Below are 19,346 nucleotides of genomic sequence, written 5' to 3'. Positions count from 1 at the left end.
AGGCACTTGGCGCCGAAGCGTACGTGAAGCTGGAACTTTCGACGTATCCGAGAGAAGGTCGAGCAGAGATGCAGTCCAGGGATCATTACGCTGTGCAGCAGCGATAGTGTCAACGTCCAGAGAGGATAATGTGCACTCGCAGGGGGAGTCGTGACTGGCCTTCGGGGGAAGCGGTGATCGGGATAGCGCGTCAGCGTCCGAGTGCTTTTGCCCGGAACGGTACACCACGCGGATGTCGTATTCTTTGATTCGCAATACCCAGCGGCCAAGGCAGCCCAATGGATCTTTGAGCGTCGACAGCCAATATAGTGCGTGGTGGTCGGTCACTACGTCAAAAGATCGGCCGTATAAATATGGGCGAAACTTGCCAAGCGCCCACACAATGACCAAACATTCCTTTTCTGTAACGCTGTAATTGGTCTCCGCCTTGGTTAACGTGCGACTCGCGTATGCGACGACGTATTCTGGGTGGCCAGGTTGACGCTGTGTCAACACAGCGCCAAGGCCTGCACCGCTTGCATCGGTATGGATTTCGGTTGGCGCTTGTGGGTCAAAATGGCGAAGAATGGGTGGCGTCGTGAGAAGACGGCGCAAGGTTGTGAAGGCGTCGTCACACTCTGGAGACCATGATGAGAGATCTCTAGCGCCACCAAGGAGCTGCGTGAGAGGCGACATAATTGACGCAAAGTTTCGAACGAATCGCCGGAAGTAAGAGCAGAGGCCGATAAAACTGCTTAGCTCTTTCTAGTAGTAGGTTTTGGGAACGCAGTAACAGCACGTAGCTTCTCGGGATCCGGGCGAATGCCCTCCTTTGACACGACATGGCCTAAAATTGTTAGCTGACGAACAGCAAATCAACACTTCTTCAAGTCAAGTTGCAACCCGGCGTTGGTCAAGCAAGTGAGTACGTGCTGGAGGCGGAGCAGGTGTGTTGCGAAATCAGGGGCAAACACCACAATGTCGTCAAGATAGCAAAGACATATTTTCCATTTGAGGCCACGCAGAACATTATTCATCATTCTTTCGAACGTAGCAGGTGCGTTGCAAAGTCCGAAAGGCATGACGGTAAATTCATACAAGCCGTCTGGTGTAACAAAGGCAGTTTTCGGGCGATCGGCCTCTGCCATCGGAACCTGCCAGTAGCCTGACCGCAAATCCAGCAAAGAAAAGAACTCGGCTCCCTGCAAACAGTCCAGAGCATCATCGATGCGTGGTAATGGGTACACGTCCTTCAGCGTGACCTTGTTTAACCGTCGAAAGTCAACACAGAAGCGGATGGAACCGTCTTTCTTTGTGACGAGGACCACGGGAGAGGCCCATGGGCTTTGGGAAGGTTGAATGACGCCTCAACGGAGCATGTCATCGACCTGGTCTGCAATGACGCGACGTTCCGTAGCGGACACGCGATATGGTCTTTGTCGCAGGGGTGAGTGAGTGCCAGTGTCGATGTAATGCTTCACTGTCGATGCACGGCCAAGAGAGGTTTGCGCAACGTCGAAAGGCGGAAGTGCTGAAGGATTGCGACAAGTTGAAATCGCTGCGAAAGCGTCAGATCTTCGGCGATGAATGGGCTGAACACACCAGTCGATGTTGAGTCTGGTACGGAGAGGGCACTCAGTTCATGGGCGGCAGTAGAAGGCACTTCGTCGAGGACGGAGACAATCCGTGTTGAATCGACCGACTCGACGTAACCAAGGCATTCGCGGCGGAGAGTGATAGCGGCGATGAAAGATGATTGTAAATGGGCATCGTGCTCACACCGGCGGCAAGGTCAAGAGCTGCAAAGGGCAAGGGAAGCGCTTTTCGGGTAACAAAGTGATGAGAGGGCATGAAGAAGACCGTCCCATCGGATATGGTACTACAGAAGACTGGCACGAATGCTGACGAGCACGGGGGGATACAGGTGTCCTCTTTCACGACAGTTTTAGCGGCAGGATGAGCATCGACCGAGGCCAGGTCACCAAGGTGGGAAAGTTCAATCTCAGCCCGAGCGCTATTGATGATGGCATCGTGGCGTGAGAGAAAATCCTATCCTAGAATAACGGCGTGGGAGCACGATGAAAGAACTATGAATTCAATCGTGTACAAAACGTCCTGTATGATCACACGGGCAGTACAAGCAGCGGTAGGGCGAATGGGTTGAGCACTCGCCGTTCGAAGCGACAATCCAGACAGAGACGTCGTCACTTAACGAAGCGAACGGCAAAACCTGGCATCCATAACTGAAATAGCGGCACCGGTATCGACTAAAGTGACTGTAGCGACATCTTCGATAAACACATCAATGACATTGGCAGGTAAAAAAGGAGGACTTCGGCATTTCGACACTTGCGCAGTTCTTGCCTCAGGAACTGCGTCGTCTGGTTTCCCTCTTCGTTAGAGACGGGTCGTCGACGCATAGGGGAAAGCGATCGACGACGTGGGGAGGGTGACCGGAGGCGTTCGAAGCGAGGACGGTGATCAGTCTGGGAGCGAGCTGGTGATGGGTCGAAGGGTTCGTAGGGTGCATTTGCATCAGGCGGCACATAGGGCGCTCGCGATCGTCATCGAACGCCTGCGATCGGCGGTGGCAGAGCCTTGCGACATGACCGGGATACCTACATACGAAGCATATAGGGCGATTGTCCGGCGTACGCCACGGGTTAGCGACGGCAGTGGTGGTCCAGGGGACGGGAGGGGGAGGGCGGTCCACAGGCTGCTGGAAGCGACGCACGGGCATACTGCGAGGGGCCATTGCAGCAACCGTAGCATAAGTGACTGGTGTAGTCACGACATCCTGCTGGTGAACAGCCGGCAGCACTTCCGCGACCTCTTCATGGATCACGTTACGGATATGAGACGGCAAAGTCCTGGCAGACTCCTGAGTGACGGACACCAGCGATAGCTGTCGTGCGACTTCTTCGCGGACGAAATCCTTGATTTGCGTTATCAGGGAGGCTTGTTCTGGGCCGGTGGTAAGGCTGCAGAGTGATGCCGCATTTGGTGTGGGATGTCGCCTTGTCAGAGCTCGCTGCTTACGCAATTTATCATAGCTCTGGCACAAGCTGATGATCGACGTCGCCAACAGTGCGCGGGTCCTTGGCCAGAAGCATTTGGAACGCGTCATCGTCGATTCCCTTCATGACGTGCTTGATCTTTTCCGCTTCCGTCATGGCAGCGTTCACGCCCCTGCACAAATCGAGAACGTCTTCTATATAGCTGGTGAATGTCTCACCCGTGTGCTGTGCGCGTGTACGCAAACGCTGCTCGGCTCGGAGTTTCCTGACGGCGGGTCGGTCAAATACTTATGTAATCGACGTCTTGAGCGCCGACCACGTTCGGATATCCCTTTCATGATTTCTGAACCAGAGACTGGCCACGCCCGCGAGGTAGAATGATGCGTAAGCCAGCTTGTCCGAGTCATTCCATTTGTTGTGAACGCTCACCCGTTCGTAGGACGACAGCCACTCTTCAACGTCGTCGTCGTCGGTTCCGCTGAAGATGGGAGGCTCCCGCTGGCGAACGGTGCCAGCGCAAGGGACGGGTGGCGATGGAAGAGTCTGCTGGTCGGCGTCCGGCATGGCAGAGGGTAGCGTCCGAGAACGGAGTTCCAGGATGATAGAGTGGAACGTTACCCCGCACGGCTCCACCACTTATAAAGGAGGTTTATTGGGGTTCGTAGCGAGCGCCGGTTCTACGATGCACCGAGCACAGTCCCCGAGCTCGAGCCTCTGCTGCTGACTGCGCGCACGTTCGTCATCTTCCTTATGATATATATATATATATATACATTCTGTATTGTAGTAAAGAGTGAAGTATTGTGAATTGTAGTGAAGAGGAATGCCCCGCCACCGCAGCCACATCGCCAGTCGCCCGGGAGGCGCGAGCGCGAGATTGCCCAAGCTGCTCTGGTTGATACACGTGCTAGGTATTCCTCTTCACTACAATATATCATCATCATCATCAGCCTGGTTACGCCCACTGCAGGGCAAAGGCAATATATATATATATATATATATATATATATATATATATATATATATATATAAAGGCGAATACGAGGCATGCGCAAATAGACCCACCAATAAATTAATTCTTTCCCTTCAGTAACCACGCTGCAACAATATGCGGCTAAACAGCAGTCCCGTATTGTAAACCTTATTAGAGTGCTCTCCATACACGGCCCAAGTTCATGTGATACATAATAAAAAAACTTCCTGCCCGCTATTTTAACTTACCTGTGTCCTTTGCCAGCAGACTCCCCAGCCTGCCGCCTGCAAGCACCCTAATGTCGTCACTTCTCGCAATCTTTCTAGTGCCAACCAACTTGTGGTCGGCGCATGATAGCGCCGGGTGCTCTTGCGCCATAGAACCCTACGTAACGATCTTTCTTCTACAGCCAACGGCTGTCTTTCCCTTCCCTTTGAACCCACTGTGTTACTCTTAATACCAAGTGTGCTACGCATTATGTCACCTGCCCAACGAAACCCAATTAATCCGTTAATCCTAATTAAAATACCAGCCACCCACTTTGCTCTTTAATCCATTCTTCCGCCGTCCTATCATTTAATGTTACGGGTGTAATTTCGCCCGAAAAAGCACGTAGATTCCAGATTCGAAATTCCAATTCGCCCATATCAGCACCTTAATAAATGGCGCATCGTTTGTCATAGCGGTCGAGTGATGGCAAGCAGGCTCACTGATATATAAGTATACCATGGATATTTACAGAAATCGAAAGAAAGAAATTAGATGGGAAAATCTGTACGATAATACAAAAGACGGTGGCCTGCTATTTGAAACTCGAGCTGATTGCCTAAGTACAAAAACACTGCGGAACAAATATTCGCAACAAGATGAGGCATGTTTATGCTGCAGCATAAATCCGGAGACCACTCAGCACATCCCAATGGAATGCGCAGGGATTCACCCAGTGAGAACCCTAGGTAACGTACACCTTTCAGAAGCCCTTGGATTTAAGGTGGAGTGAAGCATCAACGGTGCAGCTGTCGAGATAAGCAAGAGACGTTTAGAGTATTGCTGGAAATGAAGCAGAGAAGAGAATAATACGACCGAATCCGTTACAGGCGTAAGTAGCGGTAGAAAGTAGACAAAGAAGTTTTGAGGGAAGAAAAAGACTAAGCAGATGTATAGAAAAGTGCATGAATAAAAATCATATAAAGCATGCCTGAATTAATGAAGCAGGCTAGGGGACCATTCGTCACGGCCCAGATTTAAAGGGGATGCCAATAAACAATCATCCTCAACAAAACCATAGTCACCGACCTACCGCGATGGTGAGCCCCTGCTTCGCGTGGACACGAGTACAAATTATTTCCGTTATTATTGCCTATAGAAATACAGTTATGATGATGACACAAACGACAAGCATCGTGAAAGGTTTGACAGGGCCCGTGCGCTTTTCCGACACGGCAAAGACTGAACAGCAAAGGCACTAGGAAATTCAAGTTACAAAAAATATGAAAAATAAAAGAAGTGACATCAAGTTTGCCAAAATTTTCAATATCAAGAAATACATCCAATTTATTAGGAAGGAAAATTCACCTCTTGGTGATTCAATGTTTATTTGTGCCACATATAAAACGCCGTAAAAGCTTGTGAGAGGATCGTAAAATGAAGATCCTCAAACGCTTCTCGAAGAACCAAGGTTAGTTCGGTTCCTGATGGTACGCTTCCAGTAGTATAGACGTCACAACGTCTCTGAGAACGCTGAAATCGAAGAGATCGGGAAGTGGCGCATCATCAGCTTAGGGGGCATCGCCGGTCGCAGCTGCGTCACCTCCGTGAGCAAACTGCGGCTCCTCTTGGCTCTCGACAACTTCGATGTGAATAGAATCAGAAGATTCAACAGGTCCCTATATAGTGAAGTCTCTCTTAACGTCTGGTGAGGCCTGCTGATTCAACGTAAAAGAAAAAAAGAATGAGGCTTGTGGTGCCCTTCGCTTATCGATTGGGTTTTGCAAAATGTAGGCATGAAAACTAGATCTCCAGATAAGCTGCTGCTATCCAGAGTCATTTCATTTACCTATGGATGTTTTTACCTGTTTACAATGCACGCTCTCCAATGACTTTAATACGATGCGAAACTTTAGAATTTTGTTAAAGTGTTAATTAGCCTTTCTTCACTAGTTCTTGCGCCGTTGGCGCCGTCCAAAGGGGTGGGCCAATCGCGGAGATAGTATAATCGGCAGTTTCCATGTATACATGCCTATAGGTACGTGCCACTGCGTATGTCTCATGCCATCGACATCTGCTTTTCATCGTATGGTCATCGTCAAGCCGTCGTCGTCATACAGCCGTCATCAAGCCATATTCGTCATACCTCTTCATCTTATCGTCATGACACCCTCGTCGTCATGCCTCATTCCTTCGCCATTCCATTGTAATCATACTGTCGCCACTAAGTCGTGATCCTGGTAGCGTTGTCATGTCATCGTCGCCATCCAGTAATTGTCATGCAATCGTTTTCATGCAGTCGTCGTGATGCCGTCGTGGTCGTTCTGTCGTCATGCCATCGTCGTCCCTCGATTGTCACCCTGCCGTCGTCGTTATACTAGCTTCGTCAATTCAGAATCATGATCCCATCAGCATGCGGTCGTCGTCATAGCGCCTTCGGCTGCGATACTTTTCTTAGAAAGCAGGCGAGCAGTCGAGCATCGGAGAGGAATGCAGTAGCGTGGCCGCTGGATACGCTGGAGCTCTCTTTACTCTTCTGTCTTTTGCTACTTTCGCGCGCTACGCACTACCGCCGTTATTCACTACGACAAACTCGCCCAAGCTTCTACCCTAGCACTCTGGATACCTTCTTATTCAGCGCCCTTCGTAGTAGCTTAAATAAGAGCGCTGTAAAACGTACACGGAAATGCCGCGGATATAGCGCCTGCCAACCCCCGTACGAATCGGTAAACTCGAGATCGGGAGCGAAAACGCCTAGCTCACTCAACAGCTAACGCTTAAACCCTCGCGTTTCACACTCGTAACCATGCTGCAAGTTTTAATGCGATTAGCATTATTTGCCTTACTTCAAGTGCTTTGAGCCTACCTCTCTAATCTGTCCTATTTCAACGGCCCAATGATCCAAGTTGTCCAACAGCTTGGGACACTTGGTACGTGGTCTTGATCTCTATACCATCATGGTCGTTCCATCGCTGTCATTCAAAATAAGAAGTTTATTGACTGTCCTCCCGTCATGCCGTCATCGTCACGTCTTCTACGCCTGCCCAGTGGCCTATGCTGCCTAATAGCTTGGGTCATATGTAACCCTTCGGGTATTAGTCACTCCAACTTTCTAATGCGAATAGCATTCTTTGCCTACTTCAGCCGTCTTCAGCTTTATCTATCTATCTATCTATCTATCTATCTATCTATCTATCTATCTATCTATCTATCTATCTATCTATCTATCTATCTATCTATCTATCTATCTATCTATCTATCTATCCTCTTACGCCGACCCAGTGGCCCAAAATGTTAACCTTCTCGGGCCTCTAGGTATATGCTCCTGGTCGTGATGCCATCGTGGTTATTCCACTGTGGTCATTCCAGCTTCGGGATCTCGTCATGCTGTCGTCGTCACGTCTTCTACTTTATGACGCAATGCTCTAAGTTGTCTAATAGCTTGGGGCACTAGGCATGTGTTCGGGGTCGTCATGCCTTTGTGGTCGCTGCATTGTGGTCATTCCAGCTTTGTCATGCGACTCTCGATCGTCATGCAGTCGCCATTGCGCTATCGCCGTTACAGAATAGTCGTCATTCGTTCGTCGTCACGCTGCCGTTTTATCATCCTCACTTCAGTAACGTCATCCAAATGTCACCCTGTCATCGCTGCCAAACCACCTTCGTCGTTCGATCAGCGTTAATCTTTCTTTGTCATTGTATTGTAATCATGCCTGCCGTCCTTCAATCGTCATTATGCTGCCCTTGTCATGCTGTCATCGTCAGACAGTCGCTACAATGCCTCCTCAGTGAGACTGTCATCGTAATACCGTTGTGGTTGTGCCATCGCCGTCACTCCAGCTTTGTCATCCGACTCTCGTAATGCCGTCGTCGTAATGCCATCATCATCACACAGGTTCCGTGACACAGCCACCGGCATGAAATTGTCATCATACACTCGTCGTCCACCAATTGTACTCAGGCCGCTGTCATGTCATCCTCGTCTCTGCATCTTCCTCATACTGTCGTGGTCATGCATTCTTTGTCACAAGATCATCGGGATGCCGTCACGGTCGTTCCACCATCGTCATAACTTCGACATCGGACTATCGTAATGCTTTCTTCGTCCTACCATTGTCATGTCAGCGTAGTCGTCATCTCTTCAGTATCGTCACTCAATTGTCATGCCATCGTCGTCATACCACCTTCGTTGATCCGCTGACTTCATTCCTTCTTCGTCATTCTGTTGTAATCATGCCATTGCCATTCAAAGATGATTACGCCACTGTTGCCATGCCATCGTCGTCATTGCATCGCCGTCACACAGACGCTATCATGCTTCCATCGTTATACCGCCGTCGTCACGACATCGTCGTCATACAGCCATTACATTTTCCTCATGTCGTCGTAACGCTCTCGTCGTTATACTATCGTCATAGTTTACGAATGGACATCTCACCGTCGTAGTTCCATCGTCATTATACGCGTTTCTCGTTTCATCGATATTCTTCCTTCTTCGCTACTGCACCATCAATGAGACAGCGTCATACAGTCATGACTGTTTTAGGCTTGTAGCGCAGCTCAGGAAGAGCAAAAAAGGAAGGAGGTAGGGGTAGGGATAGGCATCAAAGGGAACGGAAAACAGAGTGAGCGCTAACTTCCAACTGATGATTTATCGTGACACAAGACTACTTATACACTCGGCAAACCATATGACATCAAGAGATAACAAAGAAACCAAGCAACAAAACCGATAGTAACCAAGTGGTAACATATTCAGACAGCCTGTGGCTGCAGTCGGAGATACGCCAATTCATTGCTTGATAATGATAATGATAATGAAGGTGAGCTTACACATGCATGGCCCAGACCAATGATAGCCTTTGCTTCGATGATTTCTCTTGTGAGCTGATTACGACTGCGACCGAGAATGACGCATTCCTCTAAGACAGGTTCGCAACCACACGTTTTGCAGTGCTGCACAAGAAACCCCCCAGCTGTAATACAATTCTTGGCATTGTAACCATGTTCGCGCAGCCTGTCATTCAGACATCGGCCAGTTTGACCAACGTAACGTTTTCCGCACTTGAGTGGAAAACAATAAACAACACAATGTGCGCAATTAACAAACTTATTTTTGTGGTTCTTGTCACAGGAAAGAGGAGCTACCTTATTGGGATTAGTGAGTTTGCAAATCCTCATTAGCTTGTTAGGGGCAGAAAACACTACACGAACATTCGCTCGCTGGGCGGTTTTCTTAAGATTATGTGAGATGGTGTGAATATAAGGGATGACACTAGTCCTACCCCGAGTAGTTACAGGATTATCTGCGTGCTGGCTGTCTTTTCTACGCTCTCTTAGAATTCGTTCTGCTATTGACACTTGTAGGGACACGGGATAACCAGCCTGCGAAAGCCGTTCGCACTGCGAGGCAAAGCTAGACGAAACACTATGGTGGCACGACTCTTTCAAAGCATTATTAAGGCAAAGGTTAGCAATGCCTCTCTTGATCAACTTGGAATGGGCAGAATGAAACGGAAGAAGTGGTTTGTTAGCACGAGGTTCATAGTACCAACACGTATGAATATCCGAACAAGCTAAGCGCAAATCCAAAAACCGGATCTTATGATCCTGTGGGAGCTCGTAGGTAACGTCAAGGGGCGCAAGGCATTCTTGGACTATTGGCACTACCGAGGCAATCTCAGTCTCAAGGTCAGCCGCAGAACACTGAACACAAAACAAAAAATCATCCACGTAACGAAACATTTTAAAAATGTTAGTCTGATAAAGGTTGACTGACATGGCGACGTCTAGGCGAGCTAAATATAAATCACTGAGGAGCGGGGCAATGCACGAACCAATGCATACTCCGTTTTTCTGCAAATAGATGGTGTCATTCCATGTAATGAACGTAGATGACAAATAAAAGCTCAACAGTTCTAAAAAGTGATTACTAGACAGCCCAGCATTATTTTGAAAACGGGTGACGCCAAATTCATCAATTGTCTGCGAAATAGCAGACAGCAGGTCATTGTGGGGAAAAGAATAGTAGAGGTCCTTCACATCGACGGAGAAGACTTGAAAGCCTCGATCAGAGTTGTCCTTTAAGAATTCAATTACTTCATCGGAGTTGCGTATTAACAACGGGTCATTCACGGGTAAAATGGCTAGCTTTGCCTGCAGAAACAGTGCGACAGACTTCTGCCACGTGTCCTTTTCTGAAACAATAACCCTCAACGGGACGTCAGGTTTGTGCGTTTTCGCGCTAAAGAACACCTCTAGGTGATCTCGTTTGCTGCTGGCAATGTTTCTCAACACTTTGTCCAAGTTGCATTCCCTGCAAAGTTTCTTAGCCTTAGCTTTTACCTTACTTAAGGATACTGTATCCTGACGCTTAAAAACGGCGGAAATTGCCAGACCAGCTTTTGCGTGAAAATTCTCTTCTGAGAGTAGACAGAACCCGCCTTCTTTATCTGCCGGTAGCACGCAAATCGAATTGTCACGCAGATAGTTAGCTACACGTCTCAACGAAACCTTCGGAAGTGCCTGTCTAGAGCGGGATATGGCCCCTACACCTTCGGAAATAACGCGCGAAACATCCTCTTCCGCCGCGAACTTGGAAATCTGCCTCAACAATGAAAGCATCTCTTCCGGTGGTTTACTACACTCCACCGCGAACTTAGGTCCCAACGCCAAAACGTTATGGATGTGTTCTGGTAGGTCCAAGTTTTCCGGCGAGTGAACAGTGTTTCCAGGAGTCGGTCTTCTCCCGGAACAACGACCACGAAGTTCGCGCAACTGGCACTGCCACAAGCACTCGGTTTTCTGGTCAGCGAAGCGTAGAAATTTCCGCACTGTCAGACCCAGCGAAGAAGGTTCCGTAGAAATCTTTAGCTGAGTAGAGAGCACCTGGCGGTAGAGCCGAGCCTGCCTGTGCAACTCGGATTTGAGAATCTTGCAGATTCTGCTGGAATGTCCGGATGAGGGAATGAATCCACCAAAGAGGGAACCTACTTCCAGTGGGATGATCTTGCGGCGAGCACAAAATGCCAAGGTACGGGCTTTGCACACGGTTGCCGCGATGAGCGAAACAGTAGCATACGGGTCACGAGTTGTAGCCAGAGAGGGGTCCGTTGAACTAGAAATGAAGGTCAAAAGCGTGGCAGTTTAGGCGAGTTGGTATGTCGTGACTCTTTTAGGCTTGTTTTCTTGTGACTGTTTGTTATTGTTTTCCACTCCGCACTTGAGTGGAAAACAATAAACAACACAATGTGCGCAATTAACAAACTTATTTTTGTGGTTCTTGTCACAGGAAAGAGGAGCTACCTTATTGAGATTAGTGAGCTTGCAAATCCTCATTAGCTTGTTAGGGGCAGAAAACACTACACGAACATTCACTCGCTGGGCGATTTTCTTAAGATTATGTGAGACGGTGTGGATATAAGGGATGACGCTTTGATTACCCCTACCTCCTTCCTTTTTTGCTCTTCCTGAGCTGCGCTACAAGCCTAAAACAGTCATGACATACCAACTCGCCCAAACTGCCACGCCTTTGTCATACAGTCGTCGCCATGCCTCCATGCTAATGGGCAGCCTTGGCAAGCAACTGTCATAGCAAAGCCGATCTTTATCGGAGTATGTGGCATATAGTGGACGAAACGAAAGTCAAAATTACCACTACACATGCCTAATAAACGTGACTTCAGGAATGTGATCCGTCGCTACATTGCTGAACTGCTATTCGCGTTATCGTCAACAATCATCGGGAGACGACTCCTGCCATGATTTTCGAGAGCCGCTCTTAGGCGCCCGCTTCTGCGTTGAGAGTCAGCCGCGGCCTAATTAGCATAACGAACAAGCGGAGCCGACCTGACAGTACACTCTTATGGTGGCTAGCACCACTACCCACCCCATCGGTAGTATGAAGTAAGCTGGCACGCGCCCAGTTTCCTAACGGACGTTTGTTTTCTTTTGGCTCCATCATCGAAGCTGCCAGTGTCTAATCGTAATTTGAATATCACTAAAAATGTATAATACTGGAGGAGCAACAATGATAACCACCTTAACAGAAATTGCAGGTAGGAATAACACTGCAGTTTCGGGTTTAGCATACAAGCTTACAACAAAATACATGCGACCTAATCGCAAGTAGGGTAAGCAGCCCCGAACTCCGCGTCGAAACCACCTGCGCTCGCATGTGCGCAATGATGGCTGGACAATGCCACACTGTGCTTTCAGTTAAGTTTCGGCTACACACTCTACTGCTGGCATTTCATTGGTATTCGACAGTACATCTGCTGTGCATCTTCCAGGTACGCAGATTATTATAGCGTGAACAGGAAAAATCCATTTGATGTTCTATGGACCTCCTGCATTCTTAAAATGAACATCTGTTAGAGGTCACTTCGTTTGTCCAGCTGCGATATCCTTTCAACCCTACAGCAACGTGATCTGGATGGAACTTCGATTATTCATGGTACGTATTTTTAATGTTTATAGAGAGAGAGAGAGAAATAGAAGACAGGAAAGGCAGGGAGGTTAACCAGACGCACGCCCGGTTTGCTACACTGCACTGCGTAAAGAGGGTATAGGGATGAAGAGAGAGAGAGAAAGCACAGTTTCGCGCACAGTGGAAGGTTTGCACCGAATCTACACACTTTTCCCAAGTCCTGTCGACGTGAGGTGTTTCAAGAGCGCTTTCTTGGCTTTCTGTGCCATCGACGCGTACGGCCAGAGTCCAAGGATCTTCATTACAGAAAATGGTCTGAGTCCACCTGGTCGAGTGCTGTCCGGAGAACTTCGCGGTCGACGTCGTATTGGGGACAGATACATAAGATGTGTTGAATTGTTTCTGTGGTTCCGCAAGAGTCGCACATGGGCGTATCCCCCATTCTAATGTGGAACGAGTAGGCCTTCGTGAATGCCACCCTGAGTTATAGGCGGCTCAATACTGTCGCCTCAGAGCGGGAAATTCTTTATGGCACTTGTAGCTTCAAGGATGGATCCAGCCTATGAAGATGACACTTCGGGAGGTTGGGAGAAGACCAGTATTTGTGTGTCATAGCTTTAGCAACAATATGAAGCTTTCTTGCAGCGTCTGTTCTTAATAAGGGGATTGGAACTGGTCAGGCATCGAGGTGGGCAGACTGGGCACCTTCGTCGACGACGTCATTACCAGCAATGCCGGTATCATGCCAGCAATATCATATCATGCCCTTTAGCGATAGCTTGATGGTGATCTCTTATTTCATATGCCAGCTGCTCATGAGTCCTATGATACATGGCAAAATGCAGACTCTGAAGTGCTGCCTTCAGGTCGCAAAAGATGACGCATTTCTGAGGTGTCTTTTGCAGGAGATATTTGAAAGCAGCACGCAGGGCAGCAAGCTCTACCGCCGTTGATGTTGTAAAGTGGGACAGTTTGAATTTGATTGTGGTTTTCGCCGCCGGACTGACAACGGCACCTGAAGAGCTGGCAGGTGAGACCGAACCATCAGTATAGAGGTGTATTGGGGCCCCGTATGTCTCGTTCATTAATAGCGGCGTCACCTGTCTCAGAGCTATTGTTGTGTGATTGCCCTTCTTTGCACCCGGGATACTTAGGCACACTTGAGGATGTTGGAGACACCCCAATGGTAATGAAGGCCTTGCTACTAGTATGTATCCTAATGAAAGACAATCTGTATGCGTGATTATAACTTCAGAAAACGTTGCACGCGGTCTCTGCGATGGCAAGAACGCCAAGTGAAGATCAAGGACACGGGAAAGAGGACGGATATGCCCTGAGACAATTCACAGCGACGTATGTTTGGATGGAATGATCTTTTGTGAGCATGATTGTTGCATCTGTTGATGCACAGCGAGGAAGTCCTAAACACGTGCGCAATGCTTGGCCCTGTAAGCTCTCCAATGAGCGAATATTTGACTTGCACGTACTGGACAACACTGGAAGGCTGTGGCGTAAATAACCTAGGAATAGAGCTCTGTAAAACTGAACCATGGAGAGTACAGATGTGCCCCATGTTTTCCCGCACATGAATCTCAGTACCTGAGCAATCGACAACAGTCTTTTCTTCAGGTACGTGCAATGAGGGCTCCAAGAAAGATTTCGATCGATTTATTACACCGAAGAGTCGATGGGTCTTTCCATAGGTGATAGTGTGTGCATTAATGGAGACTGGGTATTGTGTCATAGGTTTACGTGTGAATGCAATCAATGCACATTTCTCAGTCGATACAGTCAAGCCTTGTGTTAGAAGGTATGCTGATGTCAAAGTTGCTGCCCGCTGCAATCGCGCGTGAACCTGAAGGCGAGTCACCGCAGACGTCCAAAGGCAGATGTCGTCTGCGTATATCGTGAGGTAGATTGTTTTAGGGAAAACTTCAACTAGTTCAATGAGTGTCACATCGAATAACGTGGGACTCAATACTCTTCCTTGAGGCACGCCGCGGTAAGTGTAATATTCAGCTCTGGGGCCATCTTCTGTTCGTACAAAAAACGACCAGCGAGATATATAGCCGGATAACCAGCGAAGCATCCGGCCGCCAATTCCAAGTCTCCAGAGAGTTGTTGATGGCGTTATGTGCAACTTTGTCATATGCGCCTTTCACATTGAGAAAGAGCGTAACTGATATGCGCTTACGGCTTTTCGCCTGTTTCACAAACGTCGTCAGATCAATGACGCTATCAATTGAGGAACGACCCCGACGAAAGCCTGCTATGGAAGCTGGGGAGATATTCTCATACTCGAGATACCATTCTAGACGTACAAGGAGGATCCCTTCCATCACCTTTCTAATGCAGCTGGCCAGAGCGATAGGGCGATATGCCGCCAAACCCAACGGATATTTTCCCAGCTTTAGCACAGGTACCAGCCGATATAACTTTCATTGCCGCGGAGCTGTACCTCTATGCCACGAGTTGTTGAAACTGCTCACAAGCGCTCTTCTTGCATCTGTTCCAAGGTGTCCTAGCCCAGCATAGGTGACGTCGTCAGGGCCTGGACAGGATGATCGTTTCGAAATAGCCAGGGCTGCTTCGAGTTCTTCCATGGTAAAGGACACGTCCATTTCTGGCACCCAAGCCGCAGGGAGGTCAATCACATCAATGTTGGCGTTGACAGCCTTGCCAGTGACTCTCGTACAGAATTCCTCCGCCACACCGAGCTCAGTTTGGCCAAGATGGAGAGCCAAAGCTGCGAATGGGTGTCGTTGTTGCGGGGATGAATGAAGACCGCGGACTGTCCTCCAGTTATGTGGAAGTGGCTTGTAAGGGTCCAGTGACTCATAGAATCTCTTCCATCGCTCACTATCTAGTTTGTCTATGCAACGCTTAATTTTCTTCTGAATGGGCCGTGCGTCTCTGCGATCATGAATTGATTTAGTGCTTCTGTATTGTCGCCCTGCACGCCGTTGAATCGCACGAAGTATCTCAAGTTCAATGTCGAAATCCGTGCGGTTTGACGACATCAATAATAAACACGTCGCAATTTTCATTGCTTCTGCGATGGTGTCGTCGACGCTGCCGGTGAAATCGCCCCGACACGCTCCTTCCATGAGCGACGTGAACATAGTCCAGTCAGTGCTCTTCGAGGCACTATAAGAGAAAGACCGAGTGAGTCCATTAATCTTTAGGTAGGTGGGAATGTGACCTCTCGATGTCGGTGAAGGTAGGTGGGAATGCGAGTCTCGATGTCGCAAAACCATTTAACATGTGACGTCAAGCTCCGTGACACTAAGGTCAAGTCGAGGCAGCTGTTATGCACTGGACCGCGCAGATACTTCGGGCTAGCATGCTTCATGATTCAGAGGCCACAATCAGAGGCAAGCGACACAACATTCCTTCTCCTTGAGTTGATCTTGGTGCCTTCCCAAAGCAAGTGGTGCGCATTGAAGTCCCCAGTTGAAGACCCAGGGGCCATCGGTTGAAGACCCAGGGGCCATCGGTTTCTTGTAATATATATTTCAATCTTTCACAGTCAAATGGCCTTGATGGGGAGATGTAACAACCGATAAGAGTGAAAGACACTTTGTTCTTTCTGACGCGGAGGCATACGTATTGGTTGTAGTCATGAGGCTGAACCGTATGCGAAACATAGGTCAAGTTCGTGCGGATGTCAATGCGAACGTTGCTTCGTTCCTCGCATGAGGAAGAAGGAAAACTTCGTGCCCAGATAATCTGTAAGGAGTTGATACGTTCGGTTCAAAAATAACAAGTATAGGAAACTGGTTCTTCAAGACAAATTAGCGCCAATCAGAGATGCGGGACTTCAAGCCTTTGGCATTCCATTAAAAAATTGTCGCACTTCTAGCTTCAGTGCGAAAAAAAAAGGTTTGGGAAAGCCATGGTGCTTATATTAGGCTTGCAAGTACTGGATTCACTGCGTCCAGCATTTGCAATGCGCTTTGAGCTGTCGGTGTCTGCAGCTTCTTCAGTAGCCTGCGAATCGTATTCGTTAGTGATCGCACCATCACAACCACTTGCCCATCCTGTTCAGTCAATTCACCGGCAGGAGATGCTCGGTGTAGATTACTTTTGTCGGTGTGCAGTGAATCTCCAGGTGGTTGCCGCTTTGGCAACGCAGGTCAGTGTTCGGTGTCCATATTATTCTCAGTCCCCTTATCCTTTGTAGGCCTTTCCGTATCCAGCTTTTCTGGACATGAGGGTTTAGTTCGCGTGAGTGCCACCACGTGGCGTACTAACCTTAAACTTTTCAAACTTCCCGCGGTGACGCGTGATGACGTCAACTAAACAAAATAAAAAAAAAATAAAAGCTATCCCTGCGCACTGAACTTCCCCACAATGCTTGTCCCGCCGGTGTTATCAGTGTTCTTGATCAATCGTATTCGCTCGTCGCCTAGAAATTAGTCGTCATCCTAAGAGCGTTTAGTCGCGACGAGCAATGGTTGATTCTGGGCTTTTGATGCGGTTCTTTGTTTTTCTTGTTTACTTTTTTATTTTCCTTTTCTTTTTCTTTTTTTTTTTTTTCATTCTACGGAGTAAAGAAGCTAGCCTAATCATCAGAAGTACTTCGCGGCGGCCTTTCTTCAGTCGGCACACATTGTTAACCTACGAACATCGCACAGTGTCTACTAGAGACGCCGTCGTGGACGGATTTTGATTTTCCGCGATCGATTTCGTTAAGGTGCACACAATTATTTCACTAGCGACATTGGAATGCGCACTCATGGGCTACCGCCGCAGCTGCAAATCTAGATGTGCTTAAGTATTAAGACATATACATGGATAAGTTGGTTTTTTACTTTGACACAAAAGTCAGGATACAAGAGTTGAGTAAACTGCCCCTGTGTCGTCGCAGGGTGTGAGACTGGGCTAGTTGGTATTCCATGCTAAAGTGACTAGCGCAAGAGTGGACACTGGACACTAAAGAGGCAACAAGGATAAGCGCAAATATCGAACTGGGCGCTTGTCCTTGTAGCATATTTAGTGTTCCCTGTCCACTCTTGCGCTAGTCACTTCAGTTTGTGTCGTCGTCCGTTAGCACGCTATGGCCGAAGCTGCTCGCAATATTGCGTCACATTTACGGGCCACCAGGCCAGGTACACCCTTGGGTACGACATATACAGTACTTGCAGTTAGTTTCCAAAGTAGTCTCCTAAGGCGGCTATCCACGTGCGTGAAACAAGAACGCTATTTAAAATTATTGTGCAGTAATGTATGCGGGATTTGTATGTTCTCCACATTCTCTACCATGTGGCCGTTCCGCCTTAATTATATAGCCACAATGTAGACTCTCCTGACACTTCCTGGCACAACTCCTGACACTTAATTGTATTCAAGAGTTGTGCGACTGCCCAGGACATCCTTAACGAATGTTACATAGCAGATTATGAGGTTTTACTTGCCAAAATCACGATTTCATTATGATGCACGCCGTAGTGGAGGATTCGGGATTAATTTAGACCACTTGGGATTTTTTAACGTGCGCCTAACCCTAAGTACGCGGGTTTTCGCATTTCACACCCATTGAAATACGGCTGCCGTGGTTGGGATTCGATCCCAAGACCTCGTGATTAGCAGCCGAACCCAATAAAAGCTAAGCAACTACGGAGGGGTAGGAATGTTGCCAGTAGGAGGAAGGTGACAGCAGGCACGTGAGACAATTTGTTCCCATCCTCATTGCGCGAGAATCGGTACCATCTGTCGAAGAATGACACCGTAGAATGCACTGTATTCAATGTGATGGAGTCCGCGTCCAATATTTCAAACCCGAATCGTACTGTAACTACTGACGGCCAGGCATCTCGCTAATACGTGCAGTCGCTTGACAGCTGCCGAGCGCTGGCGTCGGCCACAGGACCTACTTGACCTTTGTTCAACACTTCCCGACATTCTCGCCATATTTCGCACCATTGCGTTTCAACTGAACTGCTTCAACAGCCAATTTATTTGCGCCAAAGTTTGGCCACCCTGTCAATGTTATGGTTTCTTATTTATAAGTCATCTTTTATATTTAGGCTAATGCTGTCCTGAAATTTCCAGCTCTTCCACCTTTCCCGAAATGCCTGCGTTTTTGTCGGCCCCTGTTCATATTTTGGGGGATATTTAATAGACGTGGAAACCATTGCGTGGCCCCCTGACCAAGCTGCTCAAAAAGTCATTTTATATCCCTGAGGTCTTGTGCAAGCTTCTGCCTTCTTGCTGTTCATCAACCCTGTCAACTGTATCCCATTTTGACGACTGCAACCCCACGGAAGTTGGCAACGATATAGTGTCCAAGGGATTAAAGCCAATTAAATCAATTCTACTGTGGATACGACAGCCGCTTTTGCTCACTGTGAATGGAAATATTGCGTTAATGAGCGCCATTCTTAAGCATTTAAATTGACAGTGAAAAAATTATGCTAATCCCATGTATGTGCGAATCGATGTAAGCAAAGCTTTCTGTGTTTGTTGTCATTGTCATACGTAATCTCCACTGGCTAGACAGGCACTCTCTAATGAAATGCTGTCAATGTTTTCCTGATTACGCCTGCCATTGTGATGCAAATAAACGGGCCTTCAACTCTTTTTCTCAGAAATAAACGCTGAATGAAATGCTGACGTGATCCTAAACAAAATCAACAAGCGCCGTAGTGCTCGATCTTATGACGTCCATATTCGTAAGCTTATATTCGAGCTTTTTTTTTGGGGGGGGGGGGGGGGGGGTCGATGTGCTCTTGTAGCCTAG

The sequence above is a fragment of the Dermacentor andersoni genome, chromosome 3 (assembly GCF_023375885.2).
Source record: "Dermacentor andersoni chromosome 3, qqDerAnde1_hic_scaffold, whole genome shotgun sequence".
Taxonomy (NCBI): Eukaryota; Metazoa; Arthropoda; class Arachnida; order Ixodida; family Ixodidae; genus Dermacentor; species Dermacentor andersoni.
This window is presented reverse-complemented; position numbering follows the sequence as displayed.